Source organism: Oncorhynchus gorbuscha, linkage group LG17, assembly GCF_021184085.1.
Source record: "Oncorhynchus gorbuscha isolate QuinsamMale2020 ecotype Even-year linkage group LG17, OgorEven_v1.0, whole genome shotgun sequence".
Classification (NCBI taxonomy): domain Eukaryota; kingdom Metazoa; phylum Chordata; class Actinopteri; order Salmoniformes; family Salmonidae; genus Oncorhynchus; species Oncorhynchus gorbuscha.
Genome location: NC_060189.1, coordinates 14,066,074 through 14,073,941, shown reverse-complemented (window position 1 = coordinate 14,073,941; position 7,868 = coordinate 14,066,074).

Here is a 7,868-nt window from a genome sequence, read left to right as displayed (position 1 = left end):
AAGAGTGAGGGGAGAGAAAGGGGAGAGAGGGGAGAAAGAGGAGAGAGTGGGGAGAGAGATGGGAGAGAGAGAGGAGACAGAGATAAGAGTGGGGGAGAGAAAGGGGTGAGAGAGGGAGAGAGAGGTAAGAGAGAGGGGAGAGAGAGGTAAGAGAGAGGGGAGAGAGATGGGAGAGAGAGAGGAGACAGAGATAAGAGTGGGGCGAGAGAAAGGGGTGAGAGAGGGGAGAGAGAGGTAAGAGAGAGGGGAGAGAGAGGTAAGAGAGAGGGGAGAGAGATGGGAGAGAGAGAGGAGACAGAGATAAGAGTGGGGCGAGAGAAAGGGGTGAGAGAGGGGAGAGAGAGGTAAGAGAGAGGGGAGAGAGATGGGAGAGAAAGGGGTGAGAGAGTGTCCTCCACAAATACAGAGAAAAAACTCACATTTACACAAACAAGACAAAATGGTGGAATATCTTCAACTGTGAGGACATTTTGTCCTCCTGTAAATGAGCTATTTCCTGTTTGTCATCAAAGGTGCAGTTCAACACCTTTGAACCACCCACAGAATGTAGGCTAACTGTGTATCTGTGCTCTACTTCATACGGAAACTGAGAGAACTTTAAAGATATATTACATGTCCCTTGAGGCTTGTACATTCACAGCACTCGCTTGACAAGTACAGTATATTTGGATCAGGGCTTGTTCCTTCTTCTTTTCTATAAAACACATGTATTTTCAATGTATTTTCAGCATCTTTTCAATGCCTTTTTCTCATAGGGTTGTTTTCCTTGTAGAATGAAGAGAAATGACACTGTCCATGCATTTTGTGAAGTTGTTTGCGTAATACGGAGCTGAAGTTTAGGCAGATTATCATTTATTGTCATGAATGTTCACCTGGAGGCAGCTCAGCAGAGTGGTCTCTAGCTGGCATAGTCACAAAGTCATAAAATCGGATTTTAAACCTAACCCTAATTTTAGCAACACTACTAACCCTAATGCCTAACCCTAACCTTAAGTGAAGACCAATAAGCACATTTTTTTTCATACATTTTTACAATATAGACAATTTTGACTTGGCAGCTGGCCCATCTAGCAGAAATCAACCAGTTCTGCCTCCAGTGCAAGATTCATGACAATTAACGTCAACCTGAGAAGTTTACCGGTTAGTGAGGTCCGAAGGAGGGTCAGGAAATAGACCTGAAATGTTTAATTAGACCCAATGGTAATGAACAAAAGGTAGGCAAAGGTGTCAGACTAACGAATCGTCAAGTTAGAACAAACAAAAAGCCCAAATAAAGTCACAGACTCCAGAATTATCCCCAGTTTTATATTTGCGTGACTGAACTTGTTGTCATGTCCATGGAAATAGAATCCTCATTGACTTGAATGGGGAGCCCTGTTTCTATAGATTCTAATGTCATGTCAATTTGCAGGCAGCCCATGTTGTCAGCGCCCTCTGTGACACGCCCCGTGAGAGAAGGGTACCCCCTGCAGAAATGGGAGGCCTTTGACCTGTGAGGGGCGTGACGGTACTCGCATACAGAGAGGTGAAGGATGGAGCCAAGGACAAGGTAACAGCTCAACACGTGTCCACTATTAAAGTGTACAGAAGACTACCACACCCACCACTCCAACTCCACATGTCCTCTGCTACGATGTCCCACACCACCCATCACACTGCCCACTGGGCACACAGGTTGAATCAATGTTGTTTCCACCGTTAAACAAACGTGGAATAAACGTTGAATTGACGTCTGTGCCCATTGGGTGACCTCACACCCAGGTCCACCATTGAAAAGTCCAGGTTTTCCAAGGTTTTAAAAAGCGTATCATATCAAGACAATAGTATTTGTCATACGTCAGATCGACATTGCTCGAGTGGACTAGTCTACTGACGTACAATAGTAATTTGGACCAATGATCAGTAGAGTTCACAAAGATCAGTAAGCAAGCATTACAATCTAAATGTGCTGCTCTTTGTTGTACTGGAGAGGACCTGTGAGTCTACTGCTGTTCAGTACGGTCCACTATCAGTTTGTCACAGAACACACCGGCTCAATTTGTCTGGACAACTAAGTGGCTAGAGTAGTACAGTCATTAGGTATTGAGTGCAACATACAGATTGTGTTTGCGTTGTCTGTGAGGGAAGTTAAAAGGTCAAGATTGTGTGTTTGTGACGGTGGTGGTGGTGGTGCTGAGAAGTGTGTGTGTATGTGTGTGTGTGGGTGGATGGGGTCTGGGGGTCTGTGTGTGTGTGTGTGTGTGTGGGTGGGTGGGGTCTGGGGGTTCTGTGTGTGTGTGTGTGGGTGAGGGGGTTCTGTGTGTGAGGGAGGGTGAGGGGTCTTGGGGAGGGAGTTCTGTGTGTGCGTGAGGGAGGGGGGGGGTCTGGGAGAGGGGGTTCTGTGTGTGTGTGAGGGAGGGCGGGGGTCTGGCAGACAGGGTTCTGTGTGCGTGTGTGTGAGTGTGAGGGGGCGGAGAGTCTGGGGGGTTCTGTGTGTGTGTGAGGGAGGGTGAGGGGTCTTGGGGAGGGAGCTCTGTGTGTGCGTGAGGGAGGGCGGGGGTCTGGGGGAGGGGGTTCTGTGTGTGTGTGTGTGTGTGTGTGTGTGTGTGTGTGTGTGTGTGTGTGTGTGTGTGTGTGTGTGTGTGTGTGTGTGTGTGTGTGTGTGTGTGTGTGTGTGTGTGTGTGTGTGTGTGTGTGTGTGTGTGTGTGTGTGTGTATGTGTGTGTGTGTGTGTGTGGGTGTGTGTGAGAGGGAGGGGGTCTCAGGGGGGGGGGTGTGTGTGTGTGAGGGGGCGGGGGTCTGGGGGCTCTGTGTGCGTGTGTGTGTGAGAGGGAGGGGGTCGGGGGGGGGGGGGTTCTGTGTGTGTGTTAGAGGGGGTTGTTCTCATCCATACAAATATTTCTTAACGATACAAAGTTAACCAACTGGGTTCAGACGTCAGTTCAACGTCTAGTTTTCATTTACATTTGTTTGCACCTTCAACTAACGTGAATTCAACGTGAAATCAACTAAACATTTCACCGTGTCATTGGATTTTGATTCAAAGTTGGGTGAAAAAAGACTAAATGTGTTTACAGTGATTACTTTTTATAAATCCAAGTAGTTTTCCACGTTGATTCAATGTCATCACATAGATTTTGGGGGTTGAAATCACATGGAAAAACATTGATTGAACTATTGTTTTCCCAGGGGGAAGTAGGAACACGAACACATACAAACAGGAAAGCACAACCACTTTGATTGAATGGTCTTAATTAAAGCCGTAGGACTGTGAGACATACAGACATCTTTATCTGTGGCTCTGTTGACTGCAATGCGCTCGAAGGAACAACTCCTCTGAGTGTACAGAACATTAGGAACACCTTCCTAATATTGAGTTGCACCTCCCTTAGCCCTCAGAACAGCCTCAATTCATCTGAGCATGGACACTTCAAGATGTCGAAAGCATTCCACAGGGATGCTGGCCCATGTTGACTGTAATGCTTTCCACAGTTGTGTCAAGTTGGCTGGATGTCCTTTGGGTGGTGGACCATTCTTTGTAGACATGGGAAACTGTTGAGGTGAAAAACCCAGCAGTGATACAGTTCTTGACACAAACTGGTAGCCTGGCACCTACTACAATACCCCGTTCAAAGGTACTTAAATATATGTTTTTTCCATTCACTCTCTGAATGGCACACATACACATTCCATGTCGCAGGGCTTAAAAATCTTTCTTTCTCTTCCCCTTCATGTTATGCAGGTGAGTGAGGACCCAAAAGCGATTTAACAGAAACAGAGTCTTTAATGTCCAAACAGGGAAAACATAAATCCTCTATCTTTACAGGAGTGTCCCCCTTCTAGTAGTAGAGGAGAATTGCAGGGCTAGCGGCAACAGACTGCAGGTCCCTTCGGGTAGGCGCGGGCCGTAGAGGACAGAGACACCTGCTCACACGCAGCATCTGATGAAGAGGCAGATTACGACAGGACGGAACAAGGGCAAAGCAAACAAGAATCCGACAAGGACAGAAGCAGAAACAGAGAGAGAAATAGAGACTTAATCAGAGGGCAAAAGAGGGGACAGGTGTGAGAGAGTAAACGAGGTCGTTAGGAGAATGAGGAACAGCTGGGAGCAGGAACGGAAGATAGAGAGAGAGAGATAGAGAGAGAGAAAGTAACCTAATACGACCAGCAGGGGGAAACGAAGAGAAGAGAAAGCACAGGGACAAGACATAACATGACAGTACCCCCCCCCACTCACCGAGCGCCTCCTGGCGCACTCGAGGAGGAAACCTGGCGGCAACGGAGGAAATCGTCGATCAGCGAACGGTCCAGCACGTCCCGAGATGGAACCCAACTCCTTTCCTCAGGACCGTACCGGGAAAAGATGAAGAGGGAATCATTGTGCTATTATTATTATAAAAATGAGACACGGGTAGAGAACTGTAAGAGTTTGAGCTATCAGGACCAAACAGGCCAGGAGAGTGACAACTTGGGACAGACTGAGACACAGCAAGGCTAAGACCAGGACCAGGAGAGAGGCGGTGGCTGAGGACAGACTGAGACACAGCAAGGGCAGGAGAGATGCGGTGGCTGGGGACAGACTGAGACACAGCAAGGCCAGGAGCAGGACCAGGAGAGATGCGGTGGCTGGGGACAGACTGAGACACAGCAAGGCCAGGAGCAGGAGAGATGCAGTGGCTGGGGACAGACTGAGACACAGCAAGGCCAGGAGTAGGGGCAGGAGAGAGGCGGTGGCTGGGGACAGACTTAGACACAGCAAGGCCAGGAGCAGGGGCAGGAAGAGAGTTACCGGACTTAGTCTGCGCGCAGTCCGAACAAGCAGCCACGAAACGACGCGTGTCACGCTCCTGAGTTGGCCACCAAAAATGCTGGCGAATATAAGCAAGCGTACCCCGAACGCCGGGGTGGCCGGCTAACTTGGCAGAGTGAGCCCACTGAAGAACGGCCAGACGAGTAGGAACGGAAACGAAAAGAAGGTTCCTAGGACAAGCGCGCGGAGACGGAGTGTGAGTGAGTGCTTGCTTTACCTGCCTCTCAATTCCCCAGACAGTCAACCCGACAACACGCCCCTCAGGGAGAATCCCCTCGGGGTCGGTGGAGGCTACTGAAGAACTGAAGAGACGGGATAAAGCATCAGGCTTGGTGTTCTTTGAGTCCGGACGATAAGAAATAACGAACTCGAAACGAGCGAAAAACAGCGCCCAACGAGCCTGACGCGCATTAAGTCGTTTGGCAGAACGGATGTACTCAAGGTTCTTATGGTCAGTCCAAACGCCAAAAGGAACGGTCGCCCCCTCCAACCACTGTCGCCATTCGCCTAGGGCTAAGCGGATGGCGAGCAGTTCGCGGTTTCCCACATCATAGTTACGTTCCGACGGCGACAGGCGATGAGAAAATACGCGCAAGGGTGGACCTTATTGTCAGAATGGGAGAGCTGGGACAGAATGGCTCCCACACCCACCTCTGACGCGTCAACCTCGACAATGAACTGTCTAGAGACGTCAGGTGTAACAAGGATAGGAGCGGATGTAAAACGCTTCTTGAGGAGATCAAAAGCTCCCTGGGCGGAAACGGACCACTTAAAGCACGCCTTGACAGAAGTAAGGGCTGTGAGAGGAGCTGCCACCTGACCGAAATTACGAATGAAACGACGATAGAAATTCGCGAAACCGAGAAAGCGCTGCAGCTCGACACGTGACTTAGGAACGGGCCAATCGCTGACAGCTTGGACCTTAGCGGGATCCATCTGAATGCCTTCAGCGGAAATAACAGAACCGAGAAATGTGACGGAGGAGACATGAAAAGCGCACTTCTCAGCCTTCACATAAAGACAATTCTCTAAAAGGCGCTGGAGGACACGTCGAACGTGCTGAACATGAATCTGGAGTGACGGTGAAAAAAATCAGGATATCGTCAAGGTAAACGAAAACAAAGATGTTCAGCATGTCTCTCAGTACATCATTCACTAATGCCTGAAAGACAGCTGGAGCGTTAGCGAGACCGAACGGCAGAACCCGGTATTCAAAGTGCCCTAACGGAGTGTTAAACGCCGTTTTCCACTCGTCCACCTCCCTGATGCGCACGAGATGGTAAGCGTTACGAAGGTCCAACTTAGTGAAAAACCTGGCTCCCTGCAGGATCTCGAAGGCTGAAGACATAAGGGGAAGCGGATAACATTCTTAACCGTTATGTCATTCAGCCCTCGATAATCCACGCAGGGGCGCAGGGTCCCGTCCTTTTTCTTAACAAAAAAGAACCCCGCTCCGGCGGGAGAGGAGGAAGGGACTACAGTACCGGCGTCGAGAGCTACAGACAAATAATCTTCGAGAGCCTTACGTTCGGGAGCCGACAGAGAGTATAGTCTACCCCGGGGGGGAGTGGTACCCGGAAGGAGATCAATACTACAATCATACGACCGGTGAGCAAGGAAGGGAGGTGGCCCTGGACCGACTGAAGACCGTGCGCAGATCATGATATTCCTCCGGCACCCCTGTCAAATCACCAGGCTCCTCCTGTGAAGAGGGGGCAGAAGACACAGGAGGGATAGCAGACATTAAACACAACATGACAATAGACGTTCCAGGAGAGGATAGAATTACTAGACCAATTAATAGAAGGATTATGACACACTAGCCAGGGATGACCCAAAACAACAGGTGTAAAAGGTGAACGAAAAATCAAAAAAGAAATTGTTTCGCTATGATTACCAGAGACAGTGAGGGTTAAAGGTAGCGTTTCACACTGAATCCTGGGGAGAGGACTACCATCCAAGGCGAACATGGCCGTGGGCTCCCCTAACTGTCTGAGAGGAATGTAATGTTCCCGAGCCCAGGCTTCGTCCATAAAACAGCCCTCCGCCCCAGAGTCTATCAAGGCACTGCAGGAAGCTGCCGAACCGGTCCAGCGTAGATGGACCGACAAGGTAGTACAGGAGCTTGACGGAGAGACCTGAGTAGTAGTGCTCACCAGTAGCCCTCCGCTTACTGATGAGCTCTGGCCTTTTACTGGACATGAAATGACAAAATGACCAGCGGAACCGCAATAGAGACAGAGGCGGTTGGTGATTCTCCGTTCCCTCTCCTTAGTCGAGATGTGAATACCCCCCAGCTGCATGGGCTCAGCACCTGAGCCAGTGGAGGAAGATGGTAGTGATGCGGAGAGGGGGGAAACGGATAACGCGAGCTCTCTTCCACGAGCTCGGTGACGAAGATCTACCCGTCGTTCTATGCGAATAGCGAGTTCAATCAAAGAATCCACGCTGGAAGGAACCTCCCGGGAGAGAATCTCATCCTTTACCTCCGCGTGGAGACCCTCCAGAAAACGAGCGAGCAACGCCGGCTCGTTCCAGTCACTGGAGGCAGCCAGAGTGCGAAACTCTATAGAGTAATCCGTTATGGATCGATTACCTTGACATAGGGAAGACAGGGCCCTGGAAGCTTCTTTCCCAAAAACTGAACGATCAAAAACCCGTATCATCTCCTCCTTAAAGTTCTGATACTGGTTAGTACACTCAGCCCTTGCCTCCCAGATTGCCGTGCCCCACTCACGAGCCCGTCCAGTAAGGAGAGATATGACGTAGGCGATACGAGCTGTACCCCTGGAGTACGTGTTGGGCTGAAGAGAGAACACAATATCACACTGGGTGAGGAACGAGCGGCATTCAGTGGGCTGCCCAGAGTAACACGGTGGGTTATTAATTCTGGGCTCCGGAGACTCGGAAGCCCTGGAAGTAGCCGGTGGATCGAGACGGAAATTGTGAATATGTTTTGAGAGGTCGGAGACTTGGGCGGCCAGGGTCTCAACGGCATGTCGAGCAGCAGACAATTCCTGCTCGTGTCTGCCTAGCATCACTCCCTGGATCTCGACGGCTGAGTAGAGAGGATCCG